We start from the raw sequence: 24,001 nt of genomic DNA, 5'->3' as shown, positions 1-24,001 counted from the left end.
GGAATACTAGTGCAAATGGATAGCTTCTTATTATTCATAGGACAGAAACAAGTGCAAATTGTAAATAGATGCAATCTCTAAGGAATACTACAGATATGGAATAATAAATGAATATTATACATAAAAAATTCTAAGAACACAGAGATGACAAAAAATGTTTTGGTGGCTAAATTCAGGCACTTATGGATTATTAGTGATAACAGCCTAACAGGTGATGGTAGAAAGTCACTGTATATGACATTCAGATCCAAATATGCTTTTCAAAGCCAAATTAAGACTAGGAAATCATTCAGTACATCATTTGTTTAGCTTGCCTCCAAAACTGAAAGTAAGTAGTAATAATCAACTATAGTTATGTTACAGTGGGGGCAGCAAACTCGCCTGTGCTGGGACGCAGCTCATAGAGAACTCACCGGCCCATGGCGCCTCAAAGCCATGCATCTGCAGAAACAATTGTAAAGAGAGTGCCTTAATTCAAAGATGGAGTAGAAAATGGGTGTGCCATACTGGCATACAACATGGCCATAGTATCTGCAGATTTAAAAAAAAATAAAAGAAAGCATTCGAAGAATAGGGAAAAAGAGAAACATAATCAAATACATTCTCAACTACTCCTATCTTTTTTCCCAGACAATGCACATACATAGTTCCAAACAATTAAAGAACCACATACACACAATTATTTTTCTACATTAATGTTAACCTGATATCTAGCATAGCATTGCAAACATGATTTATCTGAATTGCAGAATCTCTAGCTTATCTGAATTTACTCACAAATACATATATAGCCATTCCTAGATCCTAATCACGAAGAAGCACATCCTTCCAAGATATGAATATCCATAGTACCACTAGAGATTTGAACAATAGATTGAGTATGCTAGAATCACAGAAACGGTTGTAGTGCCATTGGACTAGAGCTCACCCGGGGGGTTAGGTTGCTGGGGATTGTAGCCTCGCCGGTCGCTCTTCGTGGAGAAATCCTGTCGCCATGGCCACCGCACCCGATTCCCAGCGACGAAGTGATGAGTCCTCTGCTAATTGAAGGAGAGAGACAAAGTAGATCTGAGCGAAACAGGTTGGCATAGAGAGAGAGAGAGAGATTTCTCACCATGGCTGCTGCACCACCGATGGCTAGCGCACCGTTGCTGTGCCTGCGCCTCGTCTCGGCACCACGACCGCAAATCTAGCGAGTGGGGTCGGCGGTGGCTGCTGCGCGCAGGTTGGGAGGATGCAGCGGCGGCGGACGCGGCTGGATGCGGTGGTGGTAGGCGGACGTGGCTGGGTGCTGCGGCGGCGACGCCGGCGGATGCGCTCGCTTGGGCGGGTCGCTGCCCTTACGTGAGCGAGTGCGCGGGCGGCGGGGATGCGAGACGACTGGTTGGGGGTAGCGTGAGAGGATAAGGGTGGGAAAAAATTTCCCCTCGCGCACTACTCTTCTCTGTCCACTACACGCTCTTTTTCACGCTTCTATCTCTAATACATGGGCCACGCCAGCGATTGGAGCGCGCACTCAGCTGCAGACTCTTGGCTCTGGGGCGTCCCTGTCGGTGTCAACACCTTTTCCCCTTGGTGCAGTAGAAACGCAGGGGAAAGTTAAGGCGTCCATGACGGAGCGGTGCAACCGAGAGGAGTGGTTTGTACCGACAGGAAAAAATTACTTTCGGGTAGTGCGTAGCCAACAAGAATTTTTACGATTCGACGAGCACCACAGTTTCACCGCGGTTGTTGTATGGTGGCTCAAGACCTACTTGTAACAGAAACTCAATAGATGTGTACTATTAGGACTTCTAGTTCTAATAGGACGTAAGTGTACCTAGAATCCTACTAGGGGTAGAGAACGTAGGCATCTACCAAGCCAACACAAGGATCTCATCCAGGACTTGTAAGAATCAATTAGGAGCGTTCAAAAGGATTAGGCTAGATGATTCTATTGCACTAGATTCTTGTAAGGGCAAGAATCAGTGGGTCCTAGAGGGTCAAGTAGGGTTGTGAGAGCTACACAATCACTTGTAATCTTTTGAAGTTGTGCTTACAGAATTTACGATCGTCGACTTTGCCAAAATCCTAATCTCTTGTCCTGGTTGCTTCAACGTCGTTATCTAGGATTTTCTATTATTTTCAACTACATCGTTCTTGATACGGCACAAGCTTGTGTCATACTTGCAATATCCTTTGAAAGATCCGAGGACTACTGTGCATAACTAGCTTGGGGTATCAGATTATAATAGTAGTGACTCCAAGATCATGAATGAATGAATACATATACAATAAAACACACACATACATACTCCTCTTATGTGTTGAGGGATATTATCATCTAGGTTTATGAACTTTGGAAGTACCTCTCATACCTAAAGGTGGTGATGAACATGTCTCGATCAACTGAGATGAGAGGTGAAGATGAGGGCACAGAGTTCTTAGAGCCAGTGCACCACTATTGAGTGTGGTAGGACCGTAGGAATGGTGGAAAAAACATCTAAAAGCTCAAAGCTAGCTCCATGTTTAGGATGTAGATGCTCTGCTATTATGCATCTGGTTTGCATTTGGCAAAGGGCGCTCTAGATCCTAACTTACAAACTCATAGCCTTATAACCCGCCTCCTCCACTACTACACAAACTTTACTGGAGGCATGCATTTTTGGTTTTCCGCGATGGGCAAAGCTGTCCGCCGTGGCCTAGAGGCCACGGTAAATCGTGGCTTAACCGCGGTGGGCGGCCTTGCCCGCCGCGGTTAATCGATTTACCGCGGCGGACGGTGTAACATGCCCGCCACGGTAAATATACTTTTTACCACGGCGGGCACGTTAGGATGCCTGCTGCGGTTAATCATTTAAAAAAACAAAAAAACTAGGAGCCCGCGGCCAGCCTGTTCTCGAGCCCACTAGCAAGCCCACCGCGATGGATCCGGGCTTCCCACGGCCGCCACCACCATCGCCAGTCGCTCGCAGGGGACCACGCCGACGCCTCCCGTGGATCCCCGTGCCTCCTCATGGATCCCGCCGTGCCGTGGTGGAGGGAGGGCCGCTGCGCCGATGCGTCCTCGCCCGCCGTGGTGGAGGTCCCAGCGTCGTGGCCGTGGTGGATCCCGGTGTCGTGGCTGTGGTGGAGATCCACCGCTAGATTCCGGCCGCTCCACCACCATATCCATGAAGGAGGAGGGCGCAGCCGCCAGATCCATGGGGGAGGAGGTGCCGCCGCCGGATCCGTGGATGAAGAGGTCGTCGTCGTCGGATCTGGAGAGAGGAAGAGGGAGGAGTGAGGGAGATGGAGAGAGGAAGAGGGAGATGGAGAGGAAGAGGGAGATGAACTCACTGGATTTGAAACCCTAGCCCCACGCCATCGTCGTTCATGGAGGATCTGTGGGGGAGGAGGAGGGCGCAGCCATCGCCGTTGTGCCGCGCGCGCCGTCGCCCTGTGCGCCCTCGATCCGCCGTCTGGATGCCTCGCGTGCCCTTGGAGGAGGCCGCCGATGGGGAAGGGAGGGACCGCCACCACCGACGGGGAAGGGAGGGGTCCGCCGCTGTTGTCGTGTCGCTCAGTGCGGCGCTATAACAGAACCGACCAATTATACGAAATTAAGTAAGAAAATCATCCGCCAGAGCAGACGATTTAGCAAACTTAAGCCCGTATAACCCGGTAGTCCGTGAAATCACGAAGGATTTCAAACCAACTTCCATTCCAGCCAAGATCGTAATAAGTTTAGCGGTCACCATCACATATTACATAAAAGTTTGCATCTCAGATACATCAGAGTTTAAACATAGTTATTACAAAACAAGTTCGAATAAAAGTAGCGGAAGCCATTTGTTCAAACCACACACACTCACACGGAGTTCAAATACAGTGCCAGCGAATGATCATCTCCAACAAAAGCATCAGACGAGACGTAAGGAATGACCATGCCCATGGTCCTAAGCATCACCCATCGCAGGATAAAGGCAGTTGATACAGTAGCCGTAATACATCTGCCCATCTGCAACAAGTGGGAATAAAACCCTGAGTACGAGAAGGTACTCAGCTAGACTTACCCGACATAACCGAAAATAAGTGACACCAAGGATTATGAAGGGCTTTATAGTAGGGTAGCTGACTCATTTGCAAAAAGAAGCATTTTTAGCATTTCAAGACCCTTTTCAAAAGCATTATTGTCAAGTTAATTGTTATTAACCTGTCGACTAGATTTGCACCTATACTAGAGCAAACATGATTAAGCAGATAATGATAACCAATGATCATTAACAACTTCCATACTGTCATATTCATTATAACTGTCCAAGTGTTCCATCAACATTACTACGATGAAGTCACTCAAGTCAAGTGCTCACTATCCAGGAGCGATGGCGATTCGAATCGATTCCTAACCAGCTGGTGATTTATTCCTTACACAAACCTCACTCACCCGCTAAAGTGAGATATTGATCACCGAGTCAACTATCCAGGAATCTCGAGTTTGCCAGGAACCACATGTACCCGGGGGCCGACCGACTGCACTTTGGTCTTATCATCTCGCCCCCGTGTCCTACCACACCTGCTCCGGCATAGTGCGCTGCAGGCAATCTACTCGGCCTGAATAATCTCCTAGCTTCGCGGTCGGAAGGTACTTTATCCGGCCAGCTAAATGTAAGGCATGCATTCAACATGACTCGAGGCCCAACAACGGTCGGTCCTTAATCGACATAGATGGAGGTACTACAGTTCAAAACTCTGTAAGTCTCCGTCCGGTCTCAACTTTATTTAACACTTAGTTATACCATGACTTCATAGTCATCCAAGCAGATCTAGGTAACCACCTATAGCTCGTAGGTGATAGGAAATCAGCCGACTTCTACCGGTCTAAGCCAGCTAAGCATTGACTCGACTGCGGATACCAGGGTAACAAGGATATAGTATAACAAAGGTAGACAAGGTATAATGCAGCAACGGTTGCAAACAACTCCTGAACGTAATGCATCAATTAAAGTAAAGCATTTAATTAATAATTGCAAACCAGGGAGAAAATGCTCCGGGGCTTGCCTCTCTCGAAGGAGCTCGGGCGGTGATCGGGGCACTCCGGAAGTTCCTCAACGTCCTCCTCGTCGGCTTCGGGCACTTCCTGCGGCTGCACCTCGAGCTGCTCCTCGGGCTCCTCGGGTATGACGACTGGGTTCTCGGTTTGCGATCCTGTATGATGCAATGTGCGTAAGCGCTTATGCAATCGGTGCATCGAATGAGATGAATACAATGGATATGTTTGAATGCAAGGTAGTCAACATCATCTAAGAACATATACTACAAGCACATGTCATCTACTGCATTCTCTTCTACTACTAATATGCTAAATCAACACATCTTATTAAATGCTTCAAAGATACACCAAAGCTTCACTAATTCCTTAATCACACATAAAGCAACACTTGATTAAACCCTAATTAATAATAGGTTTGAATAGTAACATCAATTTTTATTGCTTAGAAAAATCTTAGAAAATTACCATAGCACAGGACTACCCTAAGTAGTCTACTATCAGATTTTCATGGTATTTGAATGAGTGGATTAGCCTACACAAAAATAACAAGCTATGGCATGATTATGAACATAAAAATACTTTGTACTGTGAAAAGTGTCAAACAATAGAGTTAGCATTTTTCCTATGATCTTCATAGCATACAATCATAGTACAAAAAAATTATCACATGCATGTTTTATACAAAGTTTGCTCTCTAGCAAAAATAACAAAATCAGCCACTAAAGGTACTTGAACTACACCTCAAAATTTTTCTACAGCACATGCATGACACATATTTTCCCTAGGAAGTACATTACATAAGAAGATTAACAAACTTGGAAATCATATTTTTCTGAAGCTTATAGGTTTTTCTACACATTTTTCAAGTTATCAGCAATATCCATAATTAAATAAAGTTCTACAGAAAAGTATCTCAAAAATGACATGCAATAATTTTCCCAAGTAGATCTGGTGATAAGGAACCTAGAAAAATTTATTTCAACAGATTTGGAGAAATTTTGAGTATCCAAATATTTTCCAAATCATTTCTCTTTTCAAATAATAAAGAAAAACTGAAAATGAAACATCCTATTGCTACTGGGCCGGCCCGTGGGAACCCTCTGGCCCATGGCCACTTTCGGCCTGTGCAGGTCCTGAGCGAAGGGGAAAGGCGGCCTGGCCCGGGGCTTCGGCCCACGGCCACTTGGCCCAGCTCGGCTGAGGCGAAGGGGGTTCACGTCGGCGCCGAGACATCGCGGCGGCGCGGCTCGGCCAGCGGGCCGACGGCCATTGCCGGCCGGGTCAGGGCAAGCGGGTGAGCGCATGAGGTTCGCGAGGAGTTTGGTGAATGCGGGCAGGCAGCTAGGTAGGGTGGAGAAGGGGAGGGAAGGGGGAGTTCCACGGCGCCGAGCACGGTGGCCGCCATGGCCGACGGCGGCGAAGCTTGGAAAATGCGCTACCTTGGCTCAAAGACGCACAACCGTGAGCACCAAGTGCCGGAGAGCAAGGCGGAGCTGCTAGCGCTTCATTGCTGGCCGTGGTGGAGGAGGGGGCGGCGAATTCTGCCCGGCGGGCGGCGGTGGCGCTCGGTGGCGAGCTTGCTGCACGCGGGAGGAGGGGCGAGCACGGGAGAGCGAGAGAGCAGGCGGGATGGAGTGGAGAGGAGCGCAGCGCGTTCGACAGGTGTAGGCTGGGCGCGTGGGAGCAGACGTAGGCCGGCTGCGGACACGCGGCGGGCGTTGCCGGCGCATGGCGGCCACGCGGCGGGCGTGCTCTGCCGCGGTCGGAACAGCGAGCGGGAACGGGCGTGGCGCGGCGCGGAGGCTAGCTAGACGCGCGCGGGCTAGGCTGGGCCGAGGCAAAGTGGGCAGGCGCTGGTGCAGGGGTTCGCTGGGCCGGCTTCGGCCGTGGGCCGATAAACGAGGCGGCGGCCCGTGAAAAGAGAAAAACCTTTTTCAAATTGTGTTTTCAAGAGATTTTCAAATACCAGTTTTTCAAATATCATTTTGAGCAAGAAGATGATATCTTTTGAAAATGTCCCAAAAATAAAAGTTGCTTAGAATTTAATTCTCTACAACTTTGCTTTTATGACCCAAATCCAATTCTTGATAGATTTTGAATTATAAAATTAAAGTCAATTTTAACTCAAAACCCTAATTTTGGAGAATTATTTTTAAAGCAAAATTTGGCAATAATTTGAATACAAACTTTGCTCCAAAAATTATACTAAATAATTCTAGATGATTTGCAATCATAACCAAACAAATTCTACTAACCTAGCAAGCATGATTAGGGCAAAAAGAACCCTAAACAAGGGTATGCAACATTTACGTTTCACAAGCATGTTTCGTATGTTTTGAAGCAGTATTTCAGTTATTATTTACATGATTAGGCATGTATGATTAGGATGCTTGATGATGCATGATATGCATGATTTGTAGTGCCTAAATGCTGGCATAACACCGGGGTGTTACAGCCCTCCCCCCTTATAAAAATCTCATCCCGAGATTTGGGTTACGAACCATATGTTATAAAAATCTTCATAAGCTTTTTGTAGATATTCTCCCGTTTCCCAAGTTGCATCTCCCTCATCATGATGATCCCACTGTATCTTGTATGTTTTCACCACACTATTCTGAGTAGCACGTTCTTTAGTGTCTAACACATGGACCGGTTGTTCACGATACACCAAATCTGAATTGAGTTGGATGCCTCGAGGTTCTATTCTTTCCTCCGGAACACGCAAACATTTCTTGAGATGTGATACATGGAAAACTGGGAAAACAGTACTCATTGTCTCAGGTAACTCTAACTTGTAGGCTACTGGACCTCTTTGTTCCAAGATCTTGTATGGTCCTACGAATCTAGCGGCAAGCTTTCTTCGGACTCTAAACCTTTTCTTCTTCATTGGCGTGACCTTCAGATAAACATAGTCACCAACTTCAAACACAAGGGGTCTCCTTCTTCTATCTGCATAACTTTTCTGAACGTGATTGGGCCTGCCTTCATATTTTGCTAAATAATATGAACTTTCTTCTTGGCTTCTTCTACAAAGTCAATGCCATAATACCTTCTATCTCTAGGCTCGACCCAATTCAATGGTGTTCTACATTTTCTGCCATACAAAGCTTCGAATGGAGCCATCTTGATGCTTTCTTGATAACTATTATTATAAGAAAACTCAGCTAATGGTAACCATGACTCCCATGATCCCTTAGAAGACAATACGCAGGCTCTTAACATATCCTCCAAAACAGCATTCACTCGTTCAGTCTGACCATCTGTCTGAGGATGATAAGCGGTACTACGAATCAAACTAGTTCCTAAGCCTTTGTGTAAATGTTCCCAAAAGTGAGCCATGAACTGTGACCCTCTATCAGATACTATAGTCCTTGGTATACCATGCAGCCTCACAATTTCTGTGATATACTTCTCGGCATATTGAGGTGGTCGATAAGTTGTCTTGACAGGTAGGAAATGAGCGGTCTTGGTAAGACGATCCACAATCACCCAAATCGAATCATGTCCTTTTTGAGTAGTGGGCAAACCCGAGATAAAATCCATACTGATATCGTCCCACTTCCAACTAGGGACTGACAAGGGTTGCAACATACCGGCAGGTTTCATATGAATGGCTTTCACTCTACAACATGTGTCACATCTGGCAACATATGCTGTAATTTCTTTCTTCATTTTGGTCCACCAATAATGAGATCTTAGTTCTTGATACATCTTACTACTTCCGGGATGGATAGATAGCTTAGAAAGGTGAGCTTCATCCATAAGTTTATTCCTAAGCTCTCGATCCTTGGGAACCACAAGATGGTCGTCAAACCACAACACGCCCTGTTCATACACTTTAAAGTGCTGAGACGGCTTTTCTTTGATTTTCTCTTTGATGTGGAATATTCCCTTGTCGGTTTTCTGGCCTTCTATTATCTTACTCTCCAAAGAGCAACTAATCTAAATACTATGTAACACAGCAGGATGCATCAGATCGAACCCATCTTCAAGTAATGGCTGCACATTCAAGTAATGTGACTTTCTGCTCAAAGCATCTGCCACTACATTGGCCTTTCTAGGATGATATTGCACATTCAAGTTGTAATCTTTGATCAATTCCAACCATCTGTGCTATCTCATGTTTAGCTCTGGTTGGGTAAAGATGTACTTAAGACTCTTGTGATCCATGAAAATATTGCACACATTACCAAGTAGATAATGTCTCCAAATTTTTAGGGCATGCACAACTACAGCAAGTTCAAGATCATGTGTTGGATAGTTGACCTCGTGCTTTCTCAATTGACGTCAGGCATAAGCAATAACTCTCCTTTCTTGCATAAGAACATAGCCCAATCTAGTTTTCGATGCGTCGCAAAACACATCAAATGGTTTCTCAATGTCTAGTTGTGCGAGAACAGGAGCAGTGGTCAACAGTTTCCACAAAGTGTGGAAAGCTGCTTCACACTCCTCTGTCCACACAAACTTGTGATCCTTCTATAGCAGACTTATCATTGGTTTAGCAATCTTCGAGAAGTCTGGTATAAAGCGACGGTAATAACCGACTAGTCCTAAGAAACTTCTAATCTCAGGAACTGTGGTCGGTGCTTTCCAATCCATAACCTCTTGCACCTTACCTGGATCGACTGAAACTCCATTTTCTGATAGAATGTGACCAAGGAAAGGAACTTTCTTCAACCAGAATTCGCATTTGCTAAACTTAGCATACAGTTGATGATCCCTAAGTCTGGTCAAGACAATTCTCAGATGCTCTTCATGATCCTTCTCGTTCTCAGAGTACACCAGAATGTCATCGATGAACACCACCACGAACTTATCCAATTCTGGCATGAAAACTATATTCATCAAAAACATAAAGTATGTAGGAGCATTTGTCAAGCCAAAGGACATGACAAGATACTCATACAACCCGTATCTGGTGGAAAATGCAGTTTTCGGTATATCCTGTGGCCTAATCTTGATCTAATGATAACCGGATCTCAAATCTATTTTTGAGAACACCTTGGCCTTGGCTAACTGGTCAAACAGAACATCAATATAAGGCAAGGGATACTTATTCTTGATGGTTACAGCGTTGAGTGGCCTGTAATCTACGCACATTCTCAACGTGCCCTCTTTCTTCTTCTTCACAAACAAGGCAGGACATCCCCATTCAGACTTGCTTGGCCAGATAAACCCCATTTTCGATAAATCTTCTAGTTGCTTCTTCAGCTCAGCTAATTCATCTGGAGGCATCCGATAGGGTCTCCTTGAAATCGGAGCTGTTCCGGGGATTAATTCAATTCCAAACTCAATCTCCCTATCCGACGGAAGACCAGGTAGCTCATCTGGGAATACATCCAGAAACTCACACACTACCGGAATCTGATGAATAGGAATAACTGTCATAGCACATGTAACACTTATAAGGTCTGTTCTCTGAGGCAATGGTACTTGGAAAGTACCCTCACCCAGGGGATCCTTAAGGGTAAGTACTCGACTTCCAGTATCTATGACTGCTCCCCAATCCTTCATCCAATTCATCCTTATAATGACATCCAAAACTAGTCTAGGCATAACTATCAAGTTCACTTGGAACTTCCTGCTACCTAATTCAAGGGTTGCCCCTCGAACCATCTGGTTGGTCAAAACATCAGCCCCTGCTGAACTTATATGGTAACCATCACCCAATTATGTGCATAGTTGTTCATGTTTCTGTGCAAATGCTTGACTCATAAAAGAATGCGATGAACCAGAATCAAATAGAATAACTGCAGGGTTTTCGTTGATAGGAAACTTACCAGTAGTGATGGGCTCTCCCTCAGGAATTTCATCCACAGTCGTACTATGCACCCTAGCATTATAAGTCTGCTGCTTCTTCTTGGGTGGATACAAACAAAACCTTGAGAAGTGGCCGGTTGATCACAGTTATAGCAGGGTCCCCTCACTGTCCCAGTAGATCCCACAGCTCCCTTGGAACTGCCTTGTACCGCAGTTGCGGCTGCCTTGTTGGGCTGTACTGCCATCTTGTAAGGCTTCTGGGGTCCATGGAAATTCTAACTTCTCTGCTGAGGTGGCCTGAACCTCGCGCCAGGTGCCGATGGGCGATATGGAGGATGACCTCCCGTAGGTGCTCTAGCTTGGGATGGACCACCTTCAAGGGCTCTCTTGCGTGTCTTGGCTGTGGTGCTGGCGTTGTTATTCTTCTCCTGCTTCAGACAGTCGCTGATGAAGTCATTGAATCTGACGCGGTTGTTGGTACCCACATGCTTCATCATTTTTGGATTGAGTCCCCTCTTGAAACTGGCTATTCTCTTAGCATCGGTGTCAACCATGTCGGGAGCATAACGACACAAGTTGTTGAAGGCATGCAAATATTGCGTCACGGTCTTGGTGCCCTGATTCAACGCCAAGAACTCTCCCAACTTCATCTCGGTCAGCCCGGGTGGAATATAAACTCCATGGAAGGCCTTAGCAAACTCTCTCCATGAAATCTAAGCATTTGGAGGGAAGGTGGTGCGATGGTGCTTCCACCACATTCCCGCTGGTCCTTGCAACTGATGTGCAGCATACTCCATTTTCAATACCTCAGTCATCCTCAACACATGGAATTTATCTTCCATAGTGTTGATCCATTCCTCAGCATCAAGTGGCTCTGTTGCTTCCTTGAATATTGGTGGCCTGGTGTCCATAAAATCTTTAAAGCTGCTATATTGGTTCACTCCAATGCCACCACCCTGATTGTTACCGCGTTGAACATTGTTGGCGATGGTACGCAGAAAATCCTCCATATTCTTCTGGGATTGTTCCACGTTGTGCTGACTCCCAAGCAACTGTGCTAGAAACATCTCAGGGGTAAACAGGGGAGGAGGTGGCAAATGCGGTTCATGGGGAGGCTCATTGTTGTTGCCGTGGTTTCAACCACCACCACCGATCCCCGCACCATTAGCACCGGTCTCAGCGGCCTCATACGTGGTTCGGCGAGTGTTTGTCATCTGCATATTTCAGCAACAAGTAATGATTGAGTGAAGCTATAATAATTACGAGTGAAGGAAAAATTATGCCGTACTAAATTTACTGGAGAGAATAAATTCATACAATAAAACAGAGGCACAACAATCGCATCCCAATTAAAACAACATCACTTAATCAAATTACTTCAATAGCAAACATCGCGTCCATACAACCAAATTGCCAGCATACATACACTGGACTTTTATGTGTTCAGATATCGCATTCGTAATCAAGTTCCAACCACATGCCAAGTCTCATAAGTTCGAAGCAAAACACATTAGGTTACATGCCAACAAAAGAAAGGTCATCGTGACAGGACCTAGATACTAGCGCAAGGCAACTAGCCTACTCCTCGGGGCCATTGTCGGGATCGGAGACGTCACCATCGCCCCCAGGTGAAACTACAGGCTCGTCCTCGTTGTCGTCGTTGATGTCCATGCCAGCGGCGTCTGGTGGAGCATATGGGCCAACCCCATTGTAGAGCACGTGAAACTCCTCGTGCATGTTGCCATTGTACTCCTCTAGCTCATCGACCCTCTGCAGCAGAAGGTCTCTCTCGTCCCAGGCTTCATTCCTTTCCTGAACCAACTGTCCAATCATGCGATCTGCATTGTTGTTGGCTTGAGTCAACATATGCACCCACTGCATAGCTCTATCACCTCTCTCAACTGCCTGGTCTCACTGTAAGTTCATATCAGCCAACTGCTCCTACAAACTAGCTATAGCACGTGCATGTCTCTTCTTCTGCTTTCTCCCCTTGAGCTTATCCTGACCACGTAAGTCAGTCAAAGTCCAGTAGGTACTCTCGAGACCCTCATACGCTCTGATGGCAGCGAACATAGCACTCATAGAATGGTTGTCGCTAGCCTGTCCCTCAGCTAGACCTCTGACCAAGGCGCTTCCCTGAGGCTAAACCCAAATGGCATCACGAGGATCATCCCTAGGAAAAGTGCCAGCTAGAGCTGCTGCAAGCTCACTGGGAAATCTGCTCATGATATCCCTGATGACACAGAAGGCTGCTCCCTCTGCACCCTCAGCAGGAGTGCGACCCTCAAACTCCAAGTGCCAACCATCCCAATCTGGAGCATCACCGAGAGCAGGAACCATGATCTCTACCACTACAAGTCCATCCTCTGCTAACTGGCTCTCATTCTAGGAGTACACTGGCTCTTGACCCTCTGGGTACCCCACATCATGGAGCACTCTCCAAAGCAAGGTCGGCATGCCAAACTCGCTCAAGAAGGTGTCCGTGGTGCGGTGCTCCCTCAGGGCCAACGGACATCGAGGTGCTCTTCCTCCAGTGGACTTACGGGCGGTCTGCTTCGTGCGGGCCATCTGTAGCAAAAGTTCTTTTATTACCCCAGGGAAACATACTTTAGGTGATACAACTTTTATCAAAATGAGATAATCAATTTATAAGGGGAGGAATGCATGACATGAATGAAATGCACAAGTAATATGATGTATGTACGTGCCGTACGTTCTCACAAACTTATGAAATAAATAAGTCTAGCGATGAATTTGGTGGCATACAAACGATCTCTCAAATACGTAGCTAATACGTTCTACACGATAGCGTTGTTATGAACCTGTAGAAGATTCATTTCAGCCCAATTCCCAATGAATGCATAAAAGCAGTAAATTTATCTACATGCTCTGCACGAATCCCCAGATACATGTACAACGGTAGTAACTACCCGAACCATCGTCCTATTGACGGCATCGCCTCAACAGACGGAAGACCCACATATGAGATACCTTTGTAAAACATGCGTAGAACATGTAATTACTCCAGCATCATATAAGCATTCACCCTAGATCGGCGGTGTATCCGATCATGCTCTCACAACTCACACTTACCGAGGCGTAGAGGCAATTGATCCATACATTACCACTCAAACAAGTGGCACTCATACAATAGCACGCCGTATGAGCGACGAAAGAGAAATATGATGCAAAAACCCCAAGTCAGTACTTAATTAAGCCACCTAAAGTCCTTAACTGGGCATAAAGGATATGACCACTAGCACACTTTATAGTTTGGAAATCACGTTTTTCAAATGCCTTTTTGTTTTAAATACACTTGTGAACAGTAACACACTAAACCATGCTCTGATGCCAGCTATAACAGAACCGACCAATTATATGAAATTAAGTAAGAAAATCATCCGCCAGAGCAGACGATTTAGCAAACTTAAGCCCATATAACCTGGTAGTCCGTGAAATCATGAAGGATTTCAAACCAACTTCCATTCCAGCCAAGATCATAATAAGTTTAGCGGTCACCATCACATATTACATAAAAGTTTGCATCTCAGATACATCAGAGATTAAACATAGTTATTACAAAACAAGTTCGAATAAAAGTAGCAGAAGCCATTTGTTCAAACCACACACACTCACACGGAGTTCAAATACAGTGCCAGCGAATGATCATCTCCAACAAAAGCATCAGACGAGATGTAAGGAATGACCATGCCCATGGTCCTAAGCATCACCCATCGCAGGATAAAGGCAGTTGATACAGTAGCCATAATACATCTGCCCATCTACAATAAGTGGGAATAAAACCCTGAGTACGAGAAGGTACTCAGCTAGACTTACCCGACATAACCGAAAATAAGTGACACCAAGGATTATGAAGGGCTTTATAGTAGGGTAGCTGACTCATTTGCAAAAAGAAGCATTTTTAGCATTTCAAGACCCTTTTCAAAAGCATTATTGTCAAGTTAATTGTTATTAACCTGTCGACTAGATTTGCACCTATACTAGAGCAAACATGTGATTAAGCAGATAATGATAACCAATGATCATTAAACAACTTCCATAAAGTCATATTCATTATAACTGTCCAAGTGTTCCATCAATATTACTACGATGAAGTCACTCAAGTCAAGTGCTCACTATCCAGGAGCGATGGCGATTCGAATCGATTCCTAACCAGCTGGTGATTTATTCCTTACACAAACCTCACTCACGCGCTAAAGTGAGATATTGATCACCGAGTCAACTATCCAGGAATCTCGAGTTTGCCAGGAACCACATGTACCCGGGGGCCGACCGACTGCACTTTGGTCTTATCATCTCGCCCCCGTGTCCTACCACACCTGCTCCGGCACAGTGCGCTGCGGGCAATCTACTCGGCCTAAATAATCTCCTAGCTTCGCGGTCGGAAGGTACTTTATCCGGCTAGCTAAATGTAAGGCATGCATTCAACATGACTCGAGACCCAACAACGGTCGGTCCTTAATCGACAGAGACGGAAGGCACTATAGTTCAAAACTTTGTAAGTCTCCGTCCGGTCTCAACTTCATTTAACACTTAGTTATACCATGACTTCATAGTCATCCAAGCAGATCCAGGTAACCACCTATAGCTCACAGGTGACAGGAAATCAGCCGACTTCTACCAGTCTAAGCCAGCTAAGCATTGACTCGACTGCGGATACCAGGGTAACAAGGATCTAGTATAACAAAGGTAGACAAGGTATAATGCAGCAACGGTTGCAAACAACTCCTGAACATAATGCATCAATTAAAGTAAAGCATTTAATTAATAATTGCAAACCAGGAGAAAATGCTCCGGGGCTTGCCTCTCTCGAAGGAGCTCGGGCGGTGATCGGGGCACTCTGGAAGTTCCTCAACGTCCTCCTCGTTGGCTTCGGGCACTACCTGCGGCATCACCTCGAGCTGCTCCTCAGGCTCCTCGGGTATGATGACTGGGTTCTCAGTTTGCGATCCTGTATGATGCAATGTGCGTAAGCGCTTATGCAATCGGTGCATCGAATGAGATGAATACAATGGATATGTTTGAATGCAAGGTAGTCAACATCATCCAAGAACATATACTACAAGCACATGTCATCTACCGCATTCTCTTCTACTACTAATATGCTAAATCAACACATCTTATTAAATGCTTCAAAGATACACCAAAGCTTCACTAATTCCTTAATCACACATAAAGCAACACTTGATTAAACCCTAATTAATAATAGGTTTGAATAGTAACATCAATTTTTATTGCTTAGAAAAATCTTAGAAAATTACCATAGCACAGGACTACCCTAAGTAGTCTACTATTAGATTTTCATGGTATTTGAATGAGTGGATTAGCCTACACAAAAATAACAAGCTATGGCATGATTATGAACATGAAAATACTTTGTACTATGAAAAGTGTCAAACAACAGAGTTAGCATTTTTCCTATGATCTTCATAGCATACAATCACTGTACAAAAAAATTATCACTTGCATGTTTTATACAAAGTTTGCTCTCTAGCAAAAATAACAGAATCAGCCATTAAAGGTACTTGAACTACACCTCAAAATTTTTCTACAGCACATGCATGACACATATTTTTCCTAGGAAGTACATTACATAAGAAGATTAACAAACTTGGAAATCATATTTTTCTGAAGCTTATAGGTTTTTCTACACATTTTTCAAGTTATCAGCAATATCCATGATTAAATAAAGTTCTAAATAAAAGTATCTCAAAAATAACATGCAATAATTTTCCCAAGTAGATCTGGTGATAAGGAACCTAGAAAAATTTATTTCAACAGATTTGGAGAAATTTTGAGTATCCAAACATTTTCCAAATTATTTCTCTTTCAAATAATAAAGAAAAACTAAAAATGAAACATCCTATTGCTACTGGGCTGGCCCGTGGGAACCCTCTGGCCCATGGCCACTTTTGGCCTGTGCGGTCCGAGCGAAGGGGAAAGGCGGCCTGGCCTGGGGCTTCGGCCCACGGCCACTTGGCCCAGCTCGGTCAAGGCGAAGGGGGTTCACGCCGGCGCCGAGACGTCGCGGCGGCGCGGCTCGGCCAGCGGGCCGGTGGCCATTGCCAGCCGATTTAGGGCAAGCGGGCGAGTGCATGAGGTTCGCGAGGAGTTGGCGAATGCGGGCAGGCCAATAGGAAGGGTGGAGGAGGGGAAGAAATGTGCCTTCCACGGCGGCCGAGCACGGCGGCGCCATGGCCGACGGCGGCGAAGCTTGGAAAATGTGCTACCCTTGGCTCAAAAGCGACACAACCACGAGCACCAAGTGCTGGAGAGCGAGGCGAAGTCAGGTGCGCTGGATTGCTGGCAGTGGTGGAGGAGGGGCGGCGAATTCGCCCGTCGGGCTACGGTGGCGAGCTTGCTACGCGCGGGAGGAGGGGCGAGCACGGGAGAGCGAGAGAGCGGGCGGGATTGAGTGGAGAGGAGCGCAGCGTGTCGGTAGGTGTAGGCGGGCACGTGGGAGCAGACGCAGGCCGGTTGCAACGCGCGGCGGGCGTCGCCGGCGCATGGCGGCCACGCGGCGGGCGTGCTCTGCCGCGGTCGGAACGGCGAGCAGGAATGGGCGCGGCGTGGCGCGGAGGCAGGCTAGACGCGCGGGGCTGGGCTGGGCCGAGGCGAAGTGGGCAGGCGCTGGCGCGGGGGTTCGCTCCGCCAGCTTCGGCCGTGGGCCGAGAAATGAGGCGGCGGCCCGTGAAAAGAGAAAAACCTTTTTCAAATTATGTTTTCAAGAGATTTTCAAATACCAGTTTTTCAAATATCTTTTTGAGCAAGAAGATGACATCTTTTGAAAATGTCCCAAAAATGAAAGTTGCTTAGAATTTAATTCTCTACAACTTTGCTTTTATGACCCAAGTCCAATTCTTGATAGATTTTGAATTATAAAATTAAAGGTCAATTTTAACTCAAAACCCTAATTTTGGAGAATTATTTTTAAAGCAAAATTTGGCAATAATTTGAATACAAACTTTGCTCCAAAAATTGTACTAAATAATTCTAGATGATTTACAATCATAACCAAACAAGTTCTACTAACCTAGCAAGCATGATTAGGGCAAAAACAACCCTAAACAAGGGTATGCAATATTTACGTTTCACAAGCATGTTTTGTATGTTTCGAAGCAGTGTTTCAGTTATTATTTACATGATTAGGCATGTATGATTAGGATGCTTGATGATGCATGATATGCATGATTTGCAGTGCCTAAATGTTGGCATAACACCGGGGTGTTACAGCGCCACCTGCGCCGCTCTCCTCCTCGCGCGTGCGCGCCGCTGTAGGGGATGGCCTCGCGCGGCGCTATGGAGGAGAGCTGTGCCATGCGCCGTTGCCTGCATCGAGGGAGATAGAGGGAGAGTAAGGCGGAGAGCTGAGAGAGAGAGTGGGGGAGCGGAGAGCTGAGAGAGAGAGAGAGAGTGGGGGAGGCGGGGAGCTGACAGAGAGAGAGAGTGGGGGAGGCGGCGACGATGTGCGAGGGATGTGGGTGATGTGTTTCAGTGAAACCCTAACTCCCTCCTTTTATATTGGACATGGCTATTGGGCCTCGGTTTGGGTCAGTTGGGTCTTCACATTATTTTCCGTGGCGGACATCTTAAGACGTCCACCACGGTAAATCGATTTACCGTGGCGGGCAAAAATGCCCGCTGTGGTAAATAAAAATGCCGCCTAGGTAAACCATGGCATTTCTGTGATGGTAAAAATAGGTGCTCGCCTCGGTGGCCTCCGGGGGTGTCGCGCAAAATCATTTGTATAGTAGTGCTCTAGCCTCGTTAGAGATGTCGTACATAGATAAAGGCTTCGTTCGGCTGCCATTATAAGCCGGCTTATGGTATAATATTTTTCTCTCCCAATAAATTAGCCATACAAATCAACATAAACGGCTTATAGACCGGCCGAACAGAGCCAAGAAGAAATGAGCAAAAAGAAGGACCACGGAGAGAGAGCACGAACATTCTATTATAGTTTAGGATTCACCTACGTATATACTAAACTATTTAGTAATAACATGCTAACTATATGATGACTTTAATTTGTCGCTAACGTGTGAGGTAGATGTGTCAGTCTCATTCTCACTTTATTTGCTGGAAGGCTCCCGGTCGGCATAACCCTCGTTTAGTTCGCGAAATTTGGATTTTGGGACTACTATAGTACCTTCGTTTTATTTGACAAATAGTGTCCAAACATTGACTAATTAGGCTTAAAACGTTCGTCTCGCAATTTCCCATCAACTGTACAATTAGTTTTTCTGTTCGTCTACATTTAATGCTCCATGCACAGACCGCAAACATTCGATGTGACAGGTCTGTAGCAACTTTTGGATTTTAGGTCCAACTAAACAAGGGCTAAGGTACTATGCCTGTACCAGTGGTGATGGGCTCATTATCGTCGCTCGTTCCAGATCCGCCGTCACTTCAAAGTATGCCTGGCTAGAGGAGGCTAGAGAGAGAAGGGCAGGAGAAGGCTAGAGAGAGATGGTGTCGCGCGAACAACCGGCACAAAATATGAGAGCCACATCGTTGTGACGATTAGTGTACCACACAAGCGGTTTAACACAAGTTCCGAAGACTTTAGACCTAATATGGTACAATCAGTATGTTTAGGGTGATAAAAATTATTTGAGAATACCGAACCTAAATAAAAATGCTGAACAAGTTTGAAGACCGCTAACAAAATATACTGATTGACCCCCACATATCGAGGCATGTCTCGTACAATTACCGTGCCACGCGAGCGGTTTAAGAGTAGGCCGACGGTAAGGTTTCTCTGCAGTTGCAGCCTTCTTTTAGCTCGTTCAGCTCTTCACTATTAATATATTGTGTACTTGTCTTTCTCGTAAAGTTTATTGATTCCCGTGTTTGAGCTAACTTACAACCTGTTTTTCCTCTCTTTTCTTTTTTTTCTCTCTTCCGCCTCAGCATTTAGCTGGCTTACGCTAGCTATTATGCTTGCTCTAATGCAAATGCTAGATCTGATGTAATATAATCATTAACTTTTAGAGCGTTTGGAGTGTATTTCATAGTAAGATTTACGGGGTGTTTGATCCAGCTACTAAAATTTAGGAGGTATGTCGGAAGGATGTTTTATGAGGTGTTCGGATACTAATAAAAAATAATTACATAATCCGTCGGTACTCCACGATACGAATTTTTTAAGTCTAATTAATCCATCATTAGCACATATTTACTGTAGCAAAACATTGTCAAATAGGCTCAAAAGATTCGTCTCGCAAATTAGTCGCAAACTATGTAATTAGTTTCGTAATTAATTTATATTTAATACTCCATACATGTGTCAAACATTTGATAGGACAACGACTAAAATTTAGGAGCGCAACCAAACACCCTCTTAAGATGGAAATGCGTGTACGTGACAAGTTGAAGGACACAGCTATAAGATATGGTCCTGTTTATAACAAAAACGAATATAATATGTCCTGTTTTATACTACTCCTACCATATATAGTACTGTACTGTATGCACTGCCGTCGTGGTGTATGTACAAAGATAATGTATATGTATATATACACATATACTAGTAATCTCTATCCCGTCCTGCGCCTCCCTCACTTTAATGAGCTGTTTGCTCGCTGCTTGTACGTCTGCCCTCCCCTTCACCTTCACTGCTGCCTGCTCTGCTCTGCTCGTCTCCTTCCCTGCTTCCTTTTTAAGCCCCGCCAGGCCGCCATACTCGGTGCAGTCAGACGCCACCATCATCTCCTTCCTCCATCCAAAGCCAACTGATAGTGTGCAGTGCAGCCAAGAAGCTCAGCTCAGCTGGTTCCTCCATTGGACTGTCCCCGATTCTATGGGCTTCCCGGTGGGGTACTCGGAGATGCCCAAGCTGGTGCTGCACCTCCTCTTCCTCCTCGGCCACCTGCGCCGCCTCTCCTCCTGCTTCTCCGCCTCGCGGGCGCCGCCGACGCCGACACCGATGCCAGCTGGGCGGCGGCATCCGACGCCGACCACCACCCGCGCCACCCTGCGCCGCCGCCGCCGCCGAGCGCCTGGAGGAGCACTCCCGGCGGTGCGCTTCGACTCGCTGGTCGTGCGGCGGCTCCTCCTCTTCCTCTTCCTCCGGGCAGCGAAAGCGGAGGGGAGACGGCGCCGCGGCCGCTCCCCGAGGGGTGCTGCGTCTGCCTGGGCGACTTCCACGCCCCGCCGAGGTTCGCCGCGCCCGGGGCTGCCGCCACGTCTTCCACCGCGCTTGCCTCGACCGCTGGGCCGCGCACGGCCACCGCACCTGCCCACTCTGCGGGACGCCGCTCCTCCCGCCTCTGCCGCTGCCCGCCGCTGCCGCCATCGTAGTGATCCGAATTACCCCGTTCCTGCTGGGCCTTTGTGCAAAAAAATAACCCTCCACACCTTCTTCACTCGACCGGCTGACCAGACCAGGTGGGTGCGTCTCTCTGGTTTGTTGTGATTTTGAGTAACTACAGGGGGCTCGTGTCAAAGGGGTGCTCTGTTCTCCTCTGCTCTTGGAAAGGCTAAACAAAGCCAAAGAAAGTGAGGAAAGATGGTGATAGAGAAGTTTAACTAGGTTATTAGGCAAAGTTAAATAGAAATAGTAGTAACTTATTATTATATATACACGTAGGTAGAGCAATTTGGCAAGAGATGTGGTCTGCTCTTTTTTTTTGTTTTTTTTTGTTTCTCTCCTCCGTGGGTGAGCGGAGATGATACATACATACCCTGATTGCTTTCACTGTCTGGCTTATAAGCCAATGGCTGAAAAGTACTGTTGACTGGTTTGGTGTGAGAGAAAAAATATTGTTCGTTGGCTGATAAGCCATAACTTATAAACCAAATACGATCGAACGAACATGCTGCTTTATTGTTAGAGTGGATCAAACGAACATGCTGCTTATTGTAGAGTGGATGGAGATAGCCAATAGGGATCTTACCTTACCTGGATGAATTTGTATGTCGTGTAATAACTATCAGCTTCAAAAACCTGGGTTTGACTTGGAGATCCACTGCAAAACCATTTATGTTATGTTTGTGAAGACGCATCGTTTGCAGACTGCAGAAAAGAAAGAAAAAAGGCACTGTTTATAACAAAAAATGAAGTATCTGCAGTAAGGATGGCAATAGGTAAATCCCCGTCGGTTATGGCCACCCCAGACCTATTCCCACCATAAAAAAATTTGGTACCGCTAGAATACCTATACCGCCATGGGTGTGGAATTTTCTCCAGACCCATACCCGGCCGGGTAAATCATACCCGGCGGGTCACCCGTACCCACCAATAATTTATTCACGCACATGAAAATCAACAATTTAACAGCAACCATCACTAACCAAAGCACATAAAATTAGAGATATAATAGCATATAAATAATCTTCTGCAACCAGCAGTCACATTACACCACCTCACACAAAGTCATTCTGTCATAAATCATTATATTACATAGCCAAAAGAGGTACATAAAATCTCCAAGTTCATTTCAGTGAACATATGTAGGACAACAATTCAACAAACATGATGGTCGCTTGCGAGTGCAAAGAATATGATATGAAGGGGATTAGGGAAGGGAACAGGGCAATCACCACCGTTCTTGCTCGAGTTGCTCCGTCGCCGGCATGGCGTGGCAAGTTCCTGACGCTTCGATGCGATGCGAATACACGACGCCGAGACGAGGTCACGAGGACGGGCGAGCGGCGTAGTTTTTTTTTCAACGGCGGTGGCGTTTTTTTTTGGCGAGTGGTGATTGCGGTGCCAGGCTGCCAGCGCCGAGACGAGGTAACGACGCGCTTTACTCACGCACCTATTTTTTTGGCGATGGGACCGCGTTAGGCATGTGTCAAGCCTCCCGAGCGGTCAAGTCGCCAGGTGGACCCAGCGGGTGAACCTAGGGTTTTACGTGGGCTGGTGGGCTTATTTAGTTTTGGGCCGGTATTTTTCACCCATGGGTAAACGGGTACGGGGATTGCTGGAACATACCCATAACCCGCGTACCCGATGGGTGAAGGGTTTGGTCCATTTACGTACCCGTGGGTAGTGTGATTAGTCCATATTTAGACCCTAATGAAGTAAATACCCGTCGGATATCGGGTCGCGGGTCCCCATTGCCATCTTTAATCTGCAGAGTAAACCTGGTACATGCCTTGCCATACTTGGTTTCAGAGTTTTTTTCCCTGATGAAAAGAAGTAGTAATATGTTTTTTAGAAAAAAATAATAATTCTGACATCTACAAACAACACATAAGCAGACATAAAAAAACAAACTATCTATCTATCTAACTACTACTACGTAGCTGTATAGAATGCTCGCAGAGGGTAAAAAGAAGTATACACTCTCATTATTCTAGAAACAGAAGTTCTTGATTCTCAACGAGCTAATAATTCTAAATTTACTAGATCTATATAACAAGTACTAACATTACGAATACCGAAAAAGTATCATTTGCTTAATTATTGAAAATTTATAACAAATTTATTAAACATAAGTGTTGATAGTATTTTTGATAAACTTAATTAAATTTAAAAGAATTTGATTTGATTATTAAAATTAAAACTGCATTCTTAGGATGAATGAAATACAGACTAAAAAAAGCTGCTGCCCAGTCGCAAGACACAGGGTGATAAGGCCCGTCCTATTGTGGAGCTACTCTACGCCAAGCCAACGGGCTCCACTTCTGTCGACGCTGTTCGGACTTACATGGGCCAAGGGGAAAACTCCATGGCCAATGGGAAAACTGCTGAGGTGCCACCGCCGTTCCCCACCAAAGATCATGGCCACTGACGATGTCGTGGCCGCCTTGTGGCGATGAAAGCGCACGTTGGAAACTTAGTGATATGTTGTAATTATTTATATGATTATTGAAAAGGGTAGATCGGGATATTGCATATGTTGCAAGAGTTTCAGAGGTGTTTGTTAAAATGTTTCATCTGTTCCAAACGTATGTTTCAAACGTTCTGGATGCTGCATATGTTTCACATATTAAGTTTTCTCTCACCTGTTTCAGTTTTATGTCGCAGCAAGTGTTTTCATATTGCAAGTTGCAAGTGCGTTTTTTATTTGATGTTGCATATGTTTAGTGTATATTTGTCGGGACCTAATACCGGGGTACCCCAAAGGCGAAACCAATAACCATCGAACGTTAAAAACTTCTGGACGAACAAGGGCGCCGCTACGTTCCTTGCCCGAATGACGGGAGTTTGGTTTCGCCTCGCCCGACGTCTTTGGGCCAGCTCCGCCTCGCCCGAGGGCT

At 45.8% G+C, this 24,001-nt stretch overlaps 1 long non-coding RNA gene and 1 pseudogene across 1 annotated transcript; one reads left to right on the top strand and one right to left on the bottom strand.

Annotated features, from left to right (window-relative positions):
* Positions 1 to 227: 227 nt before the first annotated feature.
* Positions 228 to 1,265, bottom strand: LOC136519650 (uncharacterized). Its single transcript, XR_010775004.1, has 3 exons — positions 1,115 to 1,265; positions 929 to 1,040; positions 228 to 441 (listed from the first exon to the last, which is right to left on the bottom strand). It is a non-coding gene; the product is annotated as an uncharacterized lncRNA (long non-coding RNA).
* A 19,095-nt stretch (positions 1,266 to 20,360) lies between these two features.
* On the top strand, positions 20,361 to 21,603 carry LOC136523232 (brassinosteroid-responsive RING protein 1-like; annotated as a pseudogene).
* The last annotated feature ends 2,398 nt before the right edge of the window (positions 21,604 to 24,001 follow it).

This window comes from Miscanthus floridulus, chromosome 18, assembly GCF_019320115.1.
Source record: "Miscanthus floridulus cultivar M001 chromosome 18, ASM1932011v1, whole genome shotgun sequence".
Taxonomy (NCBI): Eukaryota; Viridiplantae; Streptophyta; class Magnoliopsida; order Poales; family Poaceae; genus Miscanthus; species Miscanthus floridulus.
This window is presented reverse-complemented; position numbering and strand designations above follow the sequence as displayed.